The sequence below is a fragment of the Tetrao urogallus genome, assembly GCF_951394365.1.
Source record: "Tetrao urogallus genome assembly, chromosome: 4".
In the NCBI taxonomy this organism is placed as follows: domain Eukaryota; kingdom Metazoa; phylum Chordata; class Aves; order Galliformes; family Phasianidae; genus Tetrao; species Tetrao urogallus.
Genome location: NC_136817.1, coordinates 4669374 through 4691092, shown reverse-complemented (window position 1 = coordinate 4691092; position 21719 = coordinate 4669374).

Here is a 21719-nt window from a genome sequence, read left to right as displayed (position 1 = left end):
TTCCTGTCCTCACGTGGATCGCCGGGAAAGCGGTGGAGGTTTCTCTCCCGAGCGAAGTTTCCGCGCAGCTCCGCACCGTCCCGCTGAGCGCCCCGAGCCGCGCGGGGCTGGCGCCTCTTTAAAGCCCGAGGAGGGATCAGCGCGCAAAGCCGCCTTCAGCCGATCAACCTGGGGAGGGAGGGAGCGAGAGAGGGAGGGAGGGAGGGAGGGGGAGGGCGGAGGGTGGAGATACACTGCTGCTGCTGGAATAAAATAAGATCGAGCGAAAAAAAAAAAAAAAAAAAAAAAAAAAAAGTGTGTGCGGTAGCTACAGAGCTCCCTGTCTCCTCCCCTCCCCCGAGATGGGCAGCTTCGGTCCTGCAGAACCGCCTGAAACGGTTTCAGACCAAGGTGAGACTTTTGCGTAGCAAACTCTACTCTTCCTCCCCCTTTTTACGAGTTTCCATGGAAAAGAGCGGGGTGAGTGATGGGGGGGTTGAGGGGAGTTCCTGCGGCTCCCGCTCCGCCGTGGTGTCACATTTAGCACGGGCTTTTGAAAGGGCTGCCGCGAAGCACTGCCTGCTCCTCTTCCCGCAAATACCGTTTCCCGATCGCCTTTTCCCTGTCGCCGGAGTGGAAATGCAGAGGTCGTCCCTTCCCCCGGGCTGTGCCAGGAGCGTCGCTTCGGAAGCGGCCCCTCCCCTCAACGGGGAGCTCGTGGCGAGTGGGTGCAGAGTGCTGTCACCTCTCTGTGGGCTGAGCTGCTGCAAAGGAAAAAGGATTTTAAGGGAACAGACTGGAAGGAGCGGTCCTTGAGAGCGGCCCTGCAGAGAGGGACCTGGGGGGGTCTTGATAGATGAAAAGCTTAACATGAGCCAGCAGCGTGCGCTTGCAGCTCAGAAAGCAAATGGGATCCTGGGCTCCATCAGAAAAGGGGTGGCCAGTAGGGACAGGGAGGTGATTGTCCCTCTCTATTCTGCCCTCGTGAGGCCTCATCTGTGGTACTGTGTCCAGGTCTGGAGCCCCCAGTACAAGACAGACAGGGAGCTGTTGGAGAGGGTTGCAGAGGAGGGCCACAAAGATGATCAGAGGGCTGGAGCATCTATGAGGAAAGGTTGAGGGAGCTGGGCTTGTTCAGCCTGGAGAAAAGAAGGCTGTTGGGTGACCTCATTGCAGCCTTTCAGTACCTAAAGGGAACCTACAAACAGGAGGGAAAACAACTCTTTGAAAGGGTAGATAACAGCAGGACAAGGGGAAATGGTTTGAAGTTGAGGGAGGGGAGATTGAGGTTGGATGTCAGGGGGAAGTTCTTTACAGAGAGAGTGGTGAGGTGCTGGAACAGCTGCCCAGAGAGGCTGTGGATGCCCCGTCCATCCCTGGAGGTGTTGAAGGCCAGGTTGGATGGGGCCCTGGGCAGCCTGGGCTGGTATTAAACGTGGAGGTTGGTGGCCCTGCCTGTGGCAGGGGGTTGGAGCTTCATGATCCTTGAGGTCCCTTCCAACCCTGGCTATTCTGTGATTCTGGGAAGGGAAAACCCCTTTTTCCACCCTGCCCTCCACAGGGCTGCCTGGCTGTAGGTAGATGCTGCCACAGCTGTTGGTGCAGGGGTGGCTAAGACAGAACTAATGACAGCTTAATTAATATAGTGTGATGAAGAGTAGCATCAAGTATGGACAACGTAAGGTAAAGCATCCATGCACTGTGCTTCCTTACATTTTGGCATACAGGTTGTGCCTGTGTTCCTCCCAGTCTCATCACATTTCTCCAGAGCAGAAAGCCAAAGGCCAAGCGGCTGCCACCAACAGCATGGCCACTGCCTTCAGCATCCGATACCAGTTTTCTGTCCCAGCCATTTGTCACAGGCCCCTGAGCACCACCACATCGGAGAAATGCCTGGAAAATCTGAGGCTTTTCCTTTTCCCTCTTCCTCACAGTAGTTTCCACAGGCTCCAAGGAAGCTTCTGGAGGCCTTTTCCACTGTTGCAGAAGAGCAGGTCTGGGTGATGGCCACCTTTGCTTGAACGGTACCAGAAAGTGAGGCCACCTTCTGCTGAAGACACCAGCTCAGACCGATTGGAAATTAAGCTTTTGTTTTTCCCATGTGGACAGATGGGATGTTTTACCCCCAGTGTCACTTATTCGATGCTAATTTCACACACTGGACTTGCCTGCAGTGATCTGGTTGTTCTGCTGGTTTTGTTCCGTATGTGCACCTGTAAAAAATCCATTATCTCTCCCAGGCCCATGCACCTCAATGCAACAACAGAAACACCCTCAGTCCATCCAGCATCCTCATTAGTCAGCACTGCTGCAGAAACACTGACTTTTCTGACTGCTCTAAAGAAAGCAAAGGTGTACACAACACAGTGTGTGATCTGTGCCCATCTCCCAGCAAGCTGACTACGGGGCTCTGTGCAGCAGGAGATGAGCTCCTGCAGCAAGGTGTGTGCTGGTGTCCCTCAGCCCCAACCTCCAGCACTGCAGAGCCACCAGCAGCATGGGGACAGCTGCCACCACCCAGCCCTGACTCAGGCAGAAGACAACCTCAGAACTACAGATGGGAATCACACAGAGATCTGCACACATTTGTGCTATAACAAATCAGTGTGAGTACCAGTCAGGCTAAAAGCTGGTTTCTGCCCTGAATTCAGAGCAGCTACAGCTTCAAACTGCTGTTTAAAATAACCATTGTGTCTCTGCAGAAAATATCCTACACTGCTTAGGTATTAATACTCCCATTTATCACATTTCTCCATATTATTTCTTTTTCCTAGTGACAAAACTAGTTGACATCTTTCGAAAAACAAACTTTCCTTAAGTAACCCGTTAAATATTCCATCTAGCTTTTTTCATGATACAAAATTTTGAAATGGTTTAAGTACAAAATATGTATATTTTTTTCTTCTCACACGTTCATGTCTACCATTCCAAAAAGCTCACAACTCTGATAATCCATCTGACAACACAGTCAATCAAAAATCCATCCTACAGCCGTTTCCAAAGAAACGAACGCACGGACAGAAAGCCAGAATGCTGAGCTGGAATGCAACCAACTGAAGGAACACAACAGCAACAACAAGGACTCTGAGCATCTTCCCTATTCCTTTAGGTTTCCTGGTTAGGAGAATATCACAGGGACACAGATAATGGTAAATGAAGTTGTGTGATGAGTGGCAGGGATATTTTATTTTGTATCCTGAAAGCTGGAGGCTTTTCTGCTCTTCCCACACAAACAAAGAGATTTCTTTTAAAAAGGACAAATCTGCAAGAAAGACAGACACAACCACAGACCGAAAAAAAAATAAAATAAATCCACATCTGAAACACGGTTGCTCACACCTCCTCCTCATTCTTTGGCTATCTGTCTCCTGTTTAGGCCTTGATCCCGTCGACAGTCTGAGGTGGGTGGACACAATAGGCTTATTCACAAGCATCGAGCTCAGCACATGCTGACGGCTGTGAAGGCTGGAGACCATTTCTGCTCTGCTCCTGGGGCCTGCAGCACTGCTCCAGAGGCTGAGGTGGAGAAGCTCAGAGAGAGCTCGTTACCTTCCTGCTTTTATCTCCTGATAAGCCCATTGCTTTTCCCAACAGTGCCTGTAACACAGACAAAGCTATGCTGAAGGAGTCCCCAGTTCTCCAAATTATTCATTAGGGAAGGTATATACACCGAGTAAATTATATAAACTAAAGCCAAACTTTTGAGGTTAAAAAGCAAGCAGTCACCATCTTAGCAGCAGCAAGCTCACCTGTGAAATCTGTTTTCTCCATTCTCTCTCGTATCTACTTATGTATTATGAAACAGTTTTTCACTGTATATCCATATACAACTTTTTTTCTACTGAATTATCGAGAAGCCCTTCAGTGTTATTTTCTGTTGCTTTTTTTTTCTGAAAGCTTTGTTCACCACAGTCCTTCAGATCCTACTCTGCATACAGAGTTATTAAGTCTCCTCACCGTTGCATTTCAGTGACAGAGGAGTGACAAAGAACCTTGGGTTTAGTCCCAAGATCCGTGAGAGGGCACTTTTTAATAGCACGCTCCCATCTGCTTGTTCCCTGCGTCCCTGTTTTGCCTTATCTTCGTTTGTTATTTCTAACCTGTATTCATTCTCTCCTCACTCTTGGCTCTTCATCCCAGTGTTGTTTTTCTTATCTTGCTATTGCTAGCATCTGATTCTCATCACTGTTCCAACTGTCCTAGTTGCACTCTTCTTTAATCTTATTCTGGAACTCCTCACTCACTGAGATGCACATTCAGCTGTGCAATTTTTTGTTTGTTTCTTTTCACTCTCGTTCTCTAGCTGATCCTTTTCTTATGACTTCTCACCTGATTTAACTTCCTTGTGTCAACAGCCACCTTTGTTGTCTGTTCTTTGCTCCAGATGTGCACCAAAAAAGTTGGTTTTGCTCTTCAACCTTATTTATCAATCCAGAGTTACCCTTGCTGTGGCCATTACATCGCTGTTCCAGCAGGTTTTTTTGCCTGCAACCCTCCATCTGTCTCTTTGTTGTGACATCTCAGGCCTAGTTTCTTTACGCAAACAATTTCATGGCCCCAAAATATGCCTGCCATTCTCTCTGCTGATTTCTCCTAACCACTTTCTAGTGAATCAAGATTTATAAAGAAGATTTATGCCAACTCTACATGCTGCACAATCAATTCTTCTTCCCTAATCATGTCAGACCACCTGCCCCCATCATCCCATAGCTACAACAAAGGCACTTTGAGGACATGAAAGCATCTCATTTTCTCAGCCTCAGAACCAAGGAAGGCACAGATCAAACTGATCATGGAACAATACCTCTGCAGATGAGATACTCAGGCAAGACGGCTGCTAAAACCACATTCAAGGCTGACTGTGGTGGTATTTAAATCCATAGTAATATTAAAAGGAAAAAAATGATACATCCCTCCATTCTGTCTTCCCTTCTGTTCCATTCAAGATTTAAGCATGTTTCCTACAGACTGCACATACTGAAGCTTTTCCAAAAATGCTGCCATAAATTTAACAAGCAAGCCCATATATTTGCAAGCTTCATTTTCGAATACCTGGATAACTTCAGCTAACGTTCTAAAATGAAAGTTACAGAGCATGAAATGAAAACTAAAAATGAGTTTACATCAGATACCTACAAAAAAAAGCACCACACCAAATCTGTACAATTAAGTAAAGGGATATAAGCAACTTAAACAGTATCTGTACAGATCGTGTCAGGGAACTGTATTAAGAAGCACTATGAAGCTTCGCTTGTAACGTTATGTGAGTTTTGCCCTCTCCATTGTAACAGTTCTAAAACTGCAGGAGAAGAGCATAAAGCTAAGTTGAGAACACATGCTGATGTTAAAACAAGTAATCAAGCAACAACAACAAAACCAGTGGTGCAATACTTAAATTAGAAACTGTTCTGTGTTTGCTCAGCATCCCTGATCCCCATCAGGCAATAAATCAATTTGCAGTAGCTGCGGACAGCTATTTAAACATAGGGCCAGAAGAGCTTAATTGTTAAAGCAATGTTCAAAGTTGGAAGGTTCAGCATAGGAGGTCATCCCAAATATCCACTTCTCTGAAGCCAGCTGCATTCCAAGTATTAGGAGGCATCCTGCTCTCGTCTTAATTAAAAAACACTGCCTATGAGCTCTGAGCTTAGCAGAGCTTAGCTTGCAGTTCTTCAGAAGGCAGATAGAGACTGCCAGATGAAAAACTGACAACTAAATGTCTGCCAACTTGATTTTGTCTGGTTTACTTTGTCATCTCACATGCAGTACAGTTAAAAAACGGATTCAAAGCTTTTAGTTTAATTTTGTGAGTTGATAAAGCACTCACAATTCAGTTCTCAACACTGCAAGAGGCTGTTCGTTGCCAAAGACTACAGCAAACTTCCAGTGACTTGAGCAGGATCACTTTCTTTTCCAGACAGTGGCTGCTGGTGAACATGATTTCTCTGGGAATGAAGTTTCAAGTACTAATGTACAGTAATAATATTACTGTCATAAAGCTTTCTATCTGGGATTCCTTTGAAATATTTTAAAATTTTAATTTTTCTTAACTAAAAATTTAGAGTTTTGTACCATTTTAAAAATATAATTCTAATTCAGGTAGCAGCAAGCATTTAATTAGTTTAAAAATATTATTATTGGGATTAAAAAATGTCAAAACAGCCTTTGATTAAAGCTGAGCTGAATAGGCTTTTGATTGCCTTTTAATTATTTTACATATACAGCACGTCACCTTCAAACAAGGAATCTACAGTATAAAGATAATCCAAGGTAGTCACTGAAATCTTAACAAAAGCCAGCCTCGGATTTGGTCTAATTGCTGTCTGTAAGTTATTAAAAAAAATATATGCTCAGTGCAGGCTGTGTTGGACACTGAGTATAGAAACCCAGAGATCTCCTATAAATTAATTCAGTGCCAGCCAAACTGAAAGAATCTTTCTAAATAATTCAGATTGCAAGCCTTTATCCAACCAAGGACATCTCTGCATCCCTCATTTATGAAGTGGCACTAAGAGGACCCATGGCTTTGACATTACTGGGAATTTTCAATTTGTTTACTGCTTGGATGGCAAACCACCACGCGTACATTTTCTAGAACAATTTCAGCAAAATGATTTATATTATGTTCGCCTTCCAACGTCTAACAAATTTTGGTGTTTGGCTGGGAAGTTGTTTTTGCTGCTTGCAGGCTGGCTGGGTGCGTGGGGTTAATCTCACCCTCCAGTATTCAGCCTACTGTCACATAGCTGCGAGTCAGACGCTGCTTTTTGACAGAGGCAAGGCTCTAATGAGCCTGATCTTGAGTGACTGCTGCTGAACATTTTGATCTTCTGTTGATTCCTAGAAGATGAAGAAGCCTGCACCTGGTAGAACGGGATTCACTCTTTCGAGCAATACGCTGCTCAGAGGAAAACCTCTGTTCTAGTTACAGTGCAATTTATCGCTAACATTCACTGCTGAGCTTACCGCAAACGACAGGTAACAGTAAGACTGGAGGTAAGGAATCAAAGCAAACAGAGGAACCACGGGCTAATTGCCTATTTGGGCTAATTGCCTATTTTATCTGAATACAATGTATTGTTCCTCGGGATCACGGAAAGTAAATAGAGTGTACCACCAACTCCCAAAAGGAAGAATGGCAATTGTCCCTCAAAAAGCAGCGAGAAACCGCGGTACAAACTTTGCCATTGATGGCAGTAGCATTCTCCTGTGGTTACTGTTTTATATACAGTAATATTTACATCAGTTCTACATGACCCATTTCTACAGTGGTTAACACATACCTCATCATTAAAGGTAGTACTGTGCCCACTGGATTTTACAGTGCAATAATAAAAAAAACCCTACAACCCACCTCATATACCCTAAGTGTCATAGCTAGTACCTTTTTTTAATCCTCAGCAGTATAAGATCACAGAGGAAAACAATGTAATTGTATTCACATAATCCAGCTTTCTCCACAATTACTGTACTATTATTATCAATTGTTCTTTGCTAGAATTGACTGTTTTCCTACATTGTGCAGCATAAGCTTTTCTTTTCTTTTTTTTTTAATTTAAAGACAGAACTGGTGCATCATACAGCAATAATCAATCTCTCTCCGGAGGATTCAGAGATTATACTGTAATTTATTTTAAAGACCACTGCTTTTTCAGTCATGAAAGTGATAGTTTTGTGCAACCCCCAATCATTATTTGCTATAGATAATGCATATTACATTGATCTCAACTTGCTGTCTTTTCAGTAGAGTCTTCTCTCAGAACAGTTAGAGAACTAAATCCATGCAATTTGCTTTTTGATGCCTTCCCAAAGTTACACAATCTGCAGAACTAGAGATGTCACAAATGTCTGAAGACCATTACTGACGACTGTGTGTGCACAGAATCATAGAATGGCCAGGGTTGGAAAGGACCTCAAGGATCACTGGACTCCATCCCCCCTGCCACATGCAGGGCCACCAACCTCCATATCTTATATTGGACCAAGCTGCCCAGGGCCCCAAGAAGTTACACGAAATGTTTATAGAGAGTAGTGTCTCAAATTTTCCTGTCTTAAGAGCTAGATGGATTGAAGTAGCAGCTTGACTTCTATATGTTTCAAATTATCTTTGATTTATGAAAAAGTCTTCTACAACCGATTCTCCTTCCCAAGCCTATTTTCTTCTCCCTCTGTGTGTGTTTAAATAGGCTAAAAGCCACTGTTTTCACTCATACCTTTGAAAATCAATATTCCATTCCTCTTTATTCCTATTTGTACAAGAAATGAATATTTCAATTGATACCAAGTGTCAAATTATTTATGATATATGCATATTTTCTGTAACTCATAATAAGGCCGTTTGTTTCACTTGTAATGTATTCCCTACTTTTATCCAAGTTCCATTTGCTTTAATGAACAAATTCCTCTCCTCTGCTCATTTTCTCCATCAGCTGATTTGGATCTTGTGTTTAATAACTTGTTTTTTCTCTATCTTGCATCCTCGCCATCACTGCAGTAATGGTATTTATTTAGGAACATAAAGACATAGGAACATGTGTAAGATTCGGTTTAGTAAACAGCAGCAAACTAGACGAGAAAGCTGTCTTCTGCAACCAGAAGTAGCATTAGATTTTAGTATCAGAACTTTCAAAAGAGAAACCACTGACATAGACAACATTTGTGATGTAGCCCTTCAGAGAGCGTCGACCTACTCACGTCAACCAAGTACTGCGCTGGAGAAATGCTAGAACGCCAGTAACCACTCCAGGACTTTGCTGTGGAAGAAGGGACTGCTGCTTACAAACAAAATGTATTATTCATTTTCATCAGTAAGCATTTAATGAGCATAACGTTGCAAACAGTGCCTAGCCAGATCTCCACTTCAGAGCCAGATCATGTTCAGCAACAAAAATAATCTCAACTGTACCAGCATGAGGCCTTTCTTATAGATTTGATATGCGTTTGGTATTAATTAGACCCCACTCTCTTTTCATACTTAAATCTCCTGTCCTGAGCAAACCCCATTTTAGCAAGGCACAAGGACAGAGGGCAGCAGGAGCTCACAGCTCACAGAACCTGCACCTTGTCCCAAGGCTTCCCTCTGCCTGCAAACGATGGCACCGAGGGTCGTCCCCAAAGGCCTGCCATCCCTGCCCCTGCTAGTGGATGCCGATTTTTTGGCATCCTGCGACCCCTAGTGAGAACCAAGCGTGGCCGAAGCCCTGCCTGCGGGCGTCCAGGCCCAGCAGCTGCACTGCTGCCAGCAAAGTTCACCTCCAGGGACTTCCCTTTTCCCCATTAATGGACCAACATGCTACTGTAAAAGCATAGCAATGCATTGCCATTCCTTGCATTGAAACCATGCGCTGACTGTATGGCAGCTTCACAAGAAGCTGCTATTTGTATAAGCTCACGGCAAGAGTAGGAAAGTTGAGAGATAACAGCTGTCTTCTACGCGCTACAAAAGTGAAAAAGGGAAACTACAGGCTGTACTTCAGCGAGCTTTCCTCCATCACTACAGACAAGGCCTAAGCCTCTGCAAGTATCAATATTCATCACAAAAACTATATATTTTTGTCTGATGGTAGTAGGAAAACACAGGTAAGAAGATTACCTCACAGGGTTCAAAAGTGACAGCTAAGTTTTTTGCTGCTTGCTGTTGAAGTCGTGATCATATCCACCAAAGCAACAGTTTAGAACAATGATTTTGCTCAACGTGCGTTAAAAACTTGAGCTGAAAATGGAAACATGCGCCTTTTGAAGAGGAAGCAGTATTTCTTTACCAAAAGAATTCCACTAGGTTTAACTTGGTATTCATAAATACGCATAGGAATATTTCACAGAATTGCAGAACCGTCAAGGTTGGAAAAGACAGTTCTAAGATCCTCTCTCCAACCATCCACCTACAACTAGTGTTGCCCACTAAACTTGGTCCCTCAGTGCCGCATTTCCATGTGTCTTGAACACCTCCAGGGACAGTGACTCAACCACCTCCCTGGGCAGCCTGTGCCATTGTGCGACCTGCTGTAGGGAACCTGCTGCTGTAGGGAACCTGCTGTAGGGAACCTGCTTTGGCAGGGGGGTTGGACTCGATGATCTCTGGAGGTCCCTTCCAACCCCTACAATTCTGTGATTCTGTGATTGTTTTCAGAGAATTTTTTCCTAATACCCACCTGAGCCTCCCCGGTGCAACTTAAGACCATTACCTCTCATCCTATCGCTAATTACGCAGAAAAAAAGATCAACCCCCACCTCATCACAACCTCCTTTTAGGCAGCTGTAAAGAGCAGTAAAGTCTCCCTGGAGCCTCCTCTTCTGCAGACTAAACAATCCCAGCTCTCTGAGCTGCTCCTTATTAGACTTGTATTCCAAACCCTTCACCAGCTTCATTGCCCTTCTCATTATATTTTTGTATATACACAAAAAATCCAACACTTTTACATGCTTCAATACATGCACGTTCAGTGTCACATTTATGTATGAAAGTGGTTAAGCCTGATGTTTTTATATCTGGAGTTTACTAAAACTCCATCCTAGAAATAAGGTAAAGATGCCTAAGTTTTAATTGTGGTGTTTTTCAATAGAAATGAAAATATACATTAACTACTCCAAATGGAGATATATATATATATATATATATATATATATAATTTTTTTTTTTTTTGTAAAGCAATGTTATCAACCAGACAAAAAGACAAAAGATTCTAGGATATAAAACATATAAAATACACCCAGTTTTGAAAGACACTTCTGACTATCATATGATATATTCTATAGTACACATGGAAACTTGATTCCAAAGCAGCAGTAGAGGCCTAAAATGAGGAATTTTTATTCATCATTTTGCATCAAAATAATTACGATTTCCCTTTAATGAATAATATTGGTTTCTGATTTGTAGCCCTTTTCACTGAAGACAAACATATATATATACACACTAATTTCAAAGGCAAGCTCTCCAGTCATTCAGTCTTCCTAGTTTCCACTTACTCATAAGTTGAGTTGGGTCCAAGTCATAAAACCAAAGCTAAAAATTCTTAAGCAGTTCAGATCTGGAAACCTACTTTGAGCTTCATTAACCAGTTTTTCTGGGAGCTGTAATCCTCCTAGGTGTTGGCACAATAGCAGCATGGATAGCTGAATGTTGGGCAAGCCACCTCTCCTTTTTCCAAAGCTTCTTTTAAATGGCTTAGTTTCTCCCATCCCTCAGCCACTTTACTAACTCACCATTTTTAGGTAGATACTTCCCCATTAAGCCTATAAATTTCTTCTGAGAAAAATGGCAAATTTTTGCTGTTACAGAGCGTTCATTATTAGTTATATATCTCCTGTATATATGTCATCTGCCACATGCTTTGCAGGAAAGAAGTGGTCCATCTTTCAGTGCCACTGGAGCAAGTATTATGGCTTGCATGACCCATAATAGTGCATTGGTGAACAAATGCTCAGTAGGAGAGCTGCCTCCTCTGTGTAACTTCTCTTCAGTGTTAGGCTAATTTTTCTGAAACTTTGCTCCACGAGTGACCAACTTTTATTGAATGGAAGATTTTAGAGGCCTGTTTGACTGATTGCAGAACCTTCAAAACCCAGCAATGCTAAAGTAATCTGTTACACATTTACAATCTGTATTGTTTGGTCAGAGTATAGGAAAAGTGGAGAAACCAGCTTCTGTGTACTAATGGCCATCATATTGATAGCTTAATTCATGGGTCCACAGCAGTGTGAATCAATTTATTTAAAAAAAATATTCAGTTGAAAGCATGTATTGCTGCTGTCTCCCCACCTACATGGAGCATGTTGGTATTTCTGCTACTGAACCAAATGGATCATTCCATCCACCACCCATAGCTTTAGAAAAAGCACCAGTATAAACTCCACTTTTTCCTTCAATTACTTCCTAGGGGAATCATTAGCAGATTTGTTTATGCATATCTGCATGAAGAAAGCTGAAGAGCTCAAAGGGAATGAAAAGAATTGAAGCATATGTTTATTTTCAAGGTTTTATCTGCTTCACCAAGGACTGATATAGGTAGAAAATAAAGATTTATTTTCTTTAAGTTCCTCTAAGCCACTTATTCTTTTCCCAAGTATTTCTGGGAATTATCACAGAAAATGCAAATTCTAAAGTTGATATTTACATACATTCTCTGTAGGTGTCAGCATTGCTTTATATTGTTATACAGAACCGTATTATTTTTCTTCTCAAAGAAAGAAGAAGCTCAGATTTGCAATTTTCCAAATGAAATATAACTGTTTGCTGTCAGTTTGCCTTGTACTGCCCTTCTCAGACAAAGAGAATTAACAATATATTGTATGGTTGCATCTATTGCGGATGCAAAGAAAAAGGCTACATCATTTTCTATTAATTCCTTCAGGTTTTAAAATCATTTTATTCCATTCCAGTTATCCTATGGATAAGTAACCAAACTTGTTGAAGTAAAAACAAAGTTATTTAACATTTGCAAGTATTTCTGAAGCGTTATTTGGAAAGTGCAATTCAGGGATACCACTTGTACTGTGAATTTGCCTTCTTTGCACACGCTGAAGCAACAGCACTGGACCAGAAGTTCTTGTAAGTTTCTAGGTGGAGTTCTCAAAAAGCCATCTTCAGATAATACTAATTTAATACTTTCATTCATAAACTTTATGAACAAAATACGAATATGTCACTGAGGTCTCTCAGTATGTTACTGAGATGAATTATTCATACAGAGAGGTCATAATAGAAGCAGCGAATGACCTTCGGAGCCAAAGTAACAGTAAGGGGGGAAAAAATCAATTGATATGACTGCAAGGTCATAAATAAAGAATAATAAGAATTCTGTCTGGGATCTCAGTTACAAGAAGTGATAATGGATTAAATACACAAAATGATTATTGGTTTCCTATACCCTTGGATGAGAAACACAGTCCAAACATGCATGAGGCATTCCCAGTGAGGTGAACACTGATGGCATTATAGAAGTTCGTGTACATGTGAACCTTATTAGGAATACTGCATAGAATGTTCTGCTGATCAAATTGCCTCCTTTTCAGGAGGGTATTGAGCGTTTCAAAATTAACTAAAAAGATATATGAAGCTCTTATCAAGCTAGTGGGTAACAAATCAATAATTTAACAAAAATAACATTGGAAGAAGACAAAAATAGCTACAAATGGTTCAGGAATAGAAGTAAAATTGGGAGGAATGATGAAAAAGAAATAATGAAGAAAAATGTCATCTAATTTTCAACGGAAGTTTAAAAGAGAGCATGGTACCTGTCTGCTTGGCATGCGTGTGCTGGTATCTGTGTCCCGGGGAGGTCCCAGTATCTCCATCTTTCATATAGATTTGAGCTGAGATTTGTTCCTCATGCTATGGCATTCTTCACTGATAAAATCAAGTGCTACTTATGTCCATTGACTGCAGGCAGTTTTCATTGGTCTATTTTCAAGTGAAACGGAAAAGCAGATGAGTGAAGTTTTTTGCAGTAGCAGCCTCAAGTTGTATTTAGACCAGCATCATCCTTCTTTACTCCAAATGGCAAGCATCAGAGACTTCTCAACGTTGATTGGCTTGCAATCAACATTTTCAAGCTAATTGATTCTAATTTAGATATGGATTTCACATTGGGCATTTACTTAAGTGCAACTTTTACCCACATATTTACATTACATACCTTCTTTAGAAACTGTTGCTTCTGAAGATTTGTTTACACACACATTTTTCTCTACTCCCTCTCCCTCCCACCATGCCTTCAGTAAAACTGTCCATAAAACGTAAGAGCTGCACTGATTTATTTTCAGGTCATCTCAAAAGTACTTAGCAGCTCCTATTAACAGCGCAGTAGGGTAGAGCGCTGAGTCTTCTATAACTCTGGGCTGCAGAATCTTGTCTCTATCATAGATTTGCCCTTGGGTTGCAAAATAAACAAAAGGAGTATTTATAGCCCTTCTCATACAAAGATACTATCATTCAAAAAGAAGGCAATGAATTGCAGGGTGCTTTCTGTATTTGTGGCCTTGCTACTAACATTACTGCTAAGGGCAAGGTGATGTCACCTCACCTGTCACAATCTCTGCTTTTGTACAGCTCTGCATAACACTACCTCCCCCCAGAAAGCGTATTATTTTTATATTCACTTATTTGAACGCACTCCTATTGTTAGGACAAATATAGGAATACTATTTTCCACCTGAATTGGATCACATTATTATGGTTGGTACAGGAAATTGGAAAAATAGCACCTCTCTGTCCAAATTATAGTTTAAGGAAGCAGACAGCTCTGACAACTTAAAACTACCCTTAGTTATTACTCCTATTAAATGTCCAAAACTGGATATGAAATAGACAAGCCCTAAATTATCCTTTTCTTTTTTTTTCCAGACTATAATTTGATTCTAAATTAAGATTCAGTAAATTATTACAAAGTTAATAAAAGCTTGCAATGTCAGGTATAAGCCAGAGTAAGCTACATGACTTAACTGGCCTTCCAAAAGTCATTCTCTACTCTCTAGACCTAATATCCTTGCTTTGGAGGAGACTGTGATTTAAGCTACATCAAACAGCACAGCACCGACTATGGCTGTGCTTTTATGAAAGCACCTCTGGCTGGGAGCCTCCCTGTCTCAGCTTGATTTATTCCTCCACAGCCCATGGTACTTGCACTGCTGAGACATTCCACTTCCCATCTGCACTGAGTATGCGCACTTCCACAATCACAGCCACATACAGATGGACTCTCATCAACCCTGGAATATTCTCATAAAGCTCAGGTTTTATTATCCTGCTGTAGAGTTGATTGCTGTGAATAAAATCTCAAATAAAAACATCCGATATGAACTTATGATTTTACCTGCATTCTAGATGAATAGCTGCCTAAGAAGCAAGATAACCTTTTATGACTAAAACAACCCAAAACCATGAGGTATCATGTCAGAGTTTCATTTTCATTAATCACAGAATCACAGAATTGTAGGGGTTGGAAGGGACCTCCAGAGATCATCGAGTCCAACCCCCCTGCCAAAGCAGGTTCCCTACAGCAGGTCGCACAGGTCGGCATCCAGGCAGGTCTTGAACATCTCCAGAGAAGGAGACTCCACCACCTCCCTGGGCAGCCTGTTCCAGTGCTCCGTCACCTCACTGTAAAGAAGTTCTTGCGCATGTTTGTGCAGAACTTCCTATGCTGCAGTTTCCAGCCGTTTCCCCTTGTCCTGTCTCCACTCACCACTGAAAACAGTCTGGCCTCACCATTCTGCCCCCCACACCTTAGATATTTATAGACCTGGATCAGGTCCCCTCTCAGTCTTCTCTTCCCAAGGCTGAACAGACCCAGTTCACTCAGCCTTTCCTCATAGGAGAGATGCTCCAGGCCCTTCACCATCTTCGTGGCCCTCCGCTGGACTCTTTCCAAGAGATCCTTGTCTTTTTTGTACTGGGGAGCCCAGAACTGAACGCAGTACTCCAGATGAGGCCTCACCAGGGCAGAGTAGAGGGGGAGGATCACCTCCTTTGACCTGCTGGCCACGCTCTTTTTAATGCACCCCAGTAAGCCATTGGCCTTATTGGCTACAAGGGCACACTGCTGGCTCATGGCCAACCTGTCGTCCACCAGGACACCCAGGTCCCTTTCCGCAGAGCTCCCCTCCAGCAGGTCATCCCCCAACCTGTACTGGTGCATGCAATTATTCCTCCCCAAATATTTTTATGATTTTATGATTTTAATATTTTATTAAATATTAAATTAATGCTCACTTCACTGTTCTGTGGTAATAAAAACAAATCCAAAATCCAAACTCTTCACTGAAAAGAAGTTTTTAATGTCTAAATCCCTCAAACGAACAGCTAAATGCAGAATGAAGTCATATTTTCACCTGCAAAAATGGATTTTTAGACTGCTAATGTATTGCCATTACTTTTCACTACATCATAGCTGAGGAGAATATGGGAATATTTGCTAAGTGATCAACCACTGAGAAGAGAGAGTAAAATCTTGGTAATCTTACATTATTCTCTTCACTGTAAAACAACAATGATATTCAGTTTAGTTACTTTAAAGTGTGAGGACTGAAAATTAATGCTTGAGGAACTGAGGATCTTCCCCGTTTGTCCAGGGAAGTTGTGGATTCTCCTTTTCTGGAGACGAATATTCAAGACCCACCTGGATGCCTACCTGTGCAGCCTGCTGTAGTGGGCCCGCTATGGCAGGGGGGTTGGACTAGACGACCTCTAGAAATGCCTTCCAGCCTCTACAATTCTGTGATTACTGAAGAAGATGATAGGGTTTGAAGATGCCTGAGAGAAGAAAAAACGTTTCTTTTGGTTTTATGATACTACGATGCAGAGAAGAATTCACATTTTAGCAGTATTTTGTCGGAGCTGACTGCTGCTTGAAGCCCAAATTCTGAGTACAGTTTTACTCTTCACTGATTAGTCCCCTATGAAGTAAAACCCACTTACACAGGAGCAGAGGCCAATTGGATTATTTCTACTTCATTCTAGAAGAAGGGAAGATTAATTCTGGCCAGACCACTGCAGCTAAATCGATGCCTAAAAATAAGTTTTAGAAGGAAAGAACAACTACTCTAAGATACAAGGAGAACAGATTCGATCCAAGTAGAATATGTGAAAGCTGATACAACAGTTTCATTGAGGCCCTGATTTTAAAATAGTTACTTACCGCTGAAAATAAACTAGTTGATTTCTAAACATCGTTAAGGAAAATACATCCTTCATAAACATTTTGCAACTACTACAGCAGGATATACAGCTGAGCATCAGAGATAAATACAGGCTACCATCACAAATTAGGAAACCTTTAATTACGACGTTAAGTAGTTTGCACCGGTATTCAGTATTCTTATCTAATCATAGAATCACAGAATGGCCTGGGTTGAAAAGGACCACAATGATCATCTAGTTTCAACCCCCTGCTATGTGCAGGGTCACCAACCAGCAGACCAGGCTGCCCACAGCCTTGAATGCCTTCAGGGATGGGGCAGTCACAACTTCCTTGGGCAACCTGTTCCAGTGCCTCACCACCCTCTGTGTCAAAAATAAGATTTGTTATTGTTAGTCACTACTTGTAGCTTTTTTATTTAACAATTAACTAAATGCTTGCTCTGTAAATAGATAACTCTGTTAGCATAGTTGCTATTTTGGGAGATCAGAATATGTAGTACTGAAAGCACAAAACATCTATACAGCTCTCTTGTAAGATAGTTTTTAATTACGATGGCATACATTTTCATCGAAGTGTAAGGATGAAAATCATGTGCACTGAGATCAACATTTTATCTGATATTGGGTCATAGAGAAAATGGATCCATACCCCCAGATTTCTAGGCAAATGATGCGTTCACAGTTAGTGGATACCTGAGAAAAGTTTTGTCCTTTCTCCCCCAGAACAGTACCTCACAGAATCTTTTTGGCAAAGGCAGAGACAGAAACTCATTTCTCCAGGGAAACACAGTTGCCTCAGCTACAGGATGATCCTTTCTTTTCTTGACATCCCAACTCATTCAAAACACATATTCCAACTTCCTCAACAACTGCCATGAGTCCTGCAAACAACAGCCTCTTTCACTTCATTGTGCCGATTCATTCCAAGCACTGTTCATCCCGCGCTCTGAATGAGGCAGGGCCCCGTGGGAAAACAAAGAATGAGATAATGTAATTAAAGAGTATCTCATAATGTACATGGGGATTGAACTACAGTGGCCTCAACAATCTTAATTCTTTCTTAACTCCTGAGTGATTAATACTGCAGCTTATTTTAATGATGTTTTCTGTATATAACCAACCACATTTCTTAGCAAAGGAATTTTAAAATAACCAAAAACCCCAAGCCAAAAAAACAACCACATGGAAACATACCAAATACTACTACGTGGTATGCAAGGAGAATTACCAGTAGAGCCAACTGGAGAGGAAAACAACAACACTGCTATTTTTGTTGAACATTTTTCTATTCTCAGTTTGCCTATCCATTAATGTTCAAATGTTTCCCAGAGATGTTTCAGTCTTAATGAATTTCTGCCAGATTAAGCTGTTTTCAAATCCTAGTTTGTGCTTCCCACCAGCTCTCATGCTCACTCACTCCAGCAGAGTACCGAGGAGCCTATCTGGACTTCTCACGCCAACAGCCTACCTGACAAACACAGAGATCCTAGAAATTCTGCTCCCAGCCTTACAATTTCTCTGCTGAGTACTCCGTCAAGTTGGACAGAATTGGACGCAGAATGGTAATTTAATTCTGAAGGGAATAACGCTTTTGTGAGAGCTCTAATTTCAGTGCATGAAGTTTACAAGTCTCCTACAAAATGAGCATAATTCCTAACATAGCCTTCCCAGCAACACAAGTTTCTGGTACATGTTTTCTGGTTGAAAGCTTGAAAGGGTGTTCGTCTCTTCCCAAGAGCTGAATCTTCTGCAGTAAAAGAGATTCTTTTGAAAAAACACTTCTCCCTGAAATTCTAGATCTTGAAAACACTTAATGTTTCGAAGCTCCAGAGAAACAGATTGGAGATCATCTCGTGTCACATTTCGTGTCTCAGCATGCCAATCGCCCTATTGCTTAGTACTTCCAGCAGCACAAGCAGGGCTGCTCCACAAGAGAGGACAACGCAGGAGCTGTGAGAGACCCAAAGAAAAACCAGATCCATGCTGGCTGGAGCACAGTCCCACAGCACAACAATAGAGCAGGCAAAACTGTTATGGGTATTGGTATTGGAAATAGGGTTTAAGCAGGCACACCAGGGGAGAGCAGCCTGTGGCAAGAGTGGAAGTAAGGCTACTGCGTGAAGCAAAAGGGCCTGCTCCAGAAAGAACTAGCAACGGAGTACCTGTGAGCCTCAGGTCTGGCCAGGGGATGAAGTGAGATGAGCAATCAGATAGAAAGACAGACACTCAGTATAATATAGAAAAGCACTGACAGCCTTGGTCTGAGCTTAAATGCAGTCCTGAAGCCATGTGGGCACAGAGTGTGTGGCTGGCATCCCAGGTAAGGCTATTCAGGGCCATGAATGTCTGCAAGTGGTTCAAGGCATGACAAGCACTAGAAATCATATTGGGATTACAATTAAGCAAAACAGACTACAGAGCTTCAGTGTGCTCAGCAGTATGTCACTTACAGAGGAGAGTATGAGTTTTTATGAACAATTCCTGTTTTTTGGGTTTGGGTTTTTTTTCGTGTTCATGTGGGGCTTTGTGGGTAATACTGCTTATTTAAAGGATTTATTCTTCCTCTCTTTCTTCAGCTGTATTTTGACTTATATTGGATCGTTTGTTTGAAGCCATATCCTTCCTTTCTCTGTTCTTTTTGTTTGTCTCCTTTGTTCATATTTTATGTTTGTTGAAATGTAAACTTCTGGAGACTGCAATGTTGAACAAGTTCTTCAACTCTAGTTGAACTCGTTAATCTTGGGAACAAGAGTCAAAAGAGCATAAAGGATATAAAACTTTTTTTTCTAACTCCTGAAGGTTTTTCCATTGTAGATGCTTGGAACTCCAGATCCAATCATTATTTTTAAATTATATGATTTGGATTGTCAAGAGCTTCTGACCCATGTAGACCAAGAGAGAGTTGAAGACCCCTCTTTTCCTTAGCTGATGGGCTCTGTATTGTGCCTTAGAGAGGCACCACAGGATTTCACCTGTCATTCTTATTTTAAGCGTTCATGAGGCTCAATCAGACTGAGGATCATACGTAGTTGTGGTGCTCTGTCAATTTAGGAATAACGTTCATCAGTCCTGAAAATAATGTCTTGTTTATATATCCACATATAAAAATGAGAGCAACTACTATAACTTGAGGCACTTCCAATTGAAGGCTTCAGTGAAGAAGTGGATGTTACTGTTTTGAACTTCCAACTGACATTTTTTATCCAGAATCTTACAATGCCTTGCAAACACTATCTACTTAAAGCTGCTCTTGCCAAGCAAAGTATGATACTTTCATCAGCTATCAGTTATATCCAGACTGAAATACAGGTGGTGACTAGCACAAAAATGTGGCACAGATGGCTGGAGAAAGTGCCACAATCAGTTGAATTTTAGGACATACTAGGGTGCTGTTTCTTAAGTTTTGCCAGAACTTATTTTCTTAAAAAGAACGCCATACAAGTTTTCACATCAGAAACTGTTATCATGCCTTGGATCACTTCTGATACAAAAGGTAGCAGATCATATTCTCACTTGTGTTTTAGCTCCTTTCTGCTGCTTAAGAAGCAAAAATATCTGTAAAGCAATCAGAAGACTCAATATGAAAGAATATCACTTTGCTTATAGCTATTCTGTGACCAGACTTAGAGATGCTTGGCATTCAGAATAACACATTTATATCATTAGAATTAAATGCAGTTATGCAAAAAAATCTTCATTGTTTCTCTATTTAAACAAGAAATAGCAGCACAGTTGACACATCTAATTTCACCTGAATACCTGGAGGTGTTCAAGATCAGGTTGGATGGAGCCTGGTCTAGTACCAGATCTGGGGGTTGGTAGCCCTGCCTGTAGCAGGAGGGTTAGAACTTGATGATCTTCCAACCCAAGCCATTCTATCACAGAATCACAGAATGGCCAGGGTTGGAAGGGACCTCAAGGATCACGAATCTCCAACCCCCGTGCTACATGCAGGGCCACCAACCTCCACGTTTAATGCTAAACCAGGCTGCCCAGGGCCCCATCCAACCTGGCCTTCTATTCTATGATCCTATGATTGCAGGATAATAGTTATACAGCACTGCAGTACTCACTCTGCTGATTGCAACTCCACCATTATTTGTGTGCAGTAAGATGCAGATAGTCACAAGCTAGATCTGCTCATACTCTGATCTAGCAGTGCATTAGATTTTACTGTCCCAAGCTGCTAAGAGCTTCAGAAGCTGACCTTCTCAACCCCTATATGAAGGCCATCCAAAGTAGGATTTTCAGGCTTAGAAATGGTCTACTGCTAATGTAGTCTAAAGGTTTTCAGACCACAGAGTGAACAAAGCAGTATCGTGACTGTTCTTACATGACTGTGTGGACAGACTTATGTGACTGTACTTGATATCTGTCCAAGTAGAAAATTCAACCTTAATTAAATTGCTTAACTGGGATTTTGCAAATGCAATGTGAAATTTGACTACTTACACAAATTCAATTACGCTGGTAAGACAAGAATGCTTATCACAGCATTTGTACATCTCTTCATTACTACAGAGGAGTTTTTCCAAAATAGTAATGTATTTTACTACATTTTCATCAAAAAACATGGTACATAGTGAAGTCCTCCAGGCTTTCCAAATGAGAAACAAAAAATGATTTGATAAATCATTCAGCCAGTGCTAAAAAGAACCCTTCATATGGGCATTCAGGGTCTGATTGTTAGTGATGTAGAATACTTTTCATGCAAAGAAGGGGGGAAGAAGTATCATCAAATACATCATCTTCAAAAAAACATTTTTTCTGATGCTACAGGATAGGGCTAAATTCTCTAATGAACAGGTGTTTTCTTGTTCCTCTTTCTGTTGCAGAAGCTGCTCTTGGGAAAAAATTCAAGTAATTGATCTGTAATTCTAATTAGAAAGCACTTAACATCAAATGGAATAGACTGCTGAAACAGCTCAAAAATGTAGTCACGTGTGCATAAAATACAGATTTTAGTGATGAATGGTTCAGAATATGCTTATTTATTTCATTATTTTATTTCAGAAAAAATTAAAGTTTCCTTATTAGTGCTCACTTGATCTCTCCTGAAACACAACAGGATTTACATTCGGGTCGTGCTTGTCCATATGCA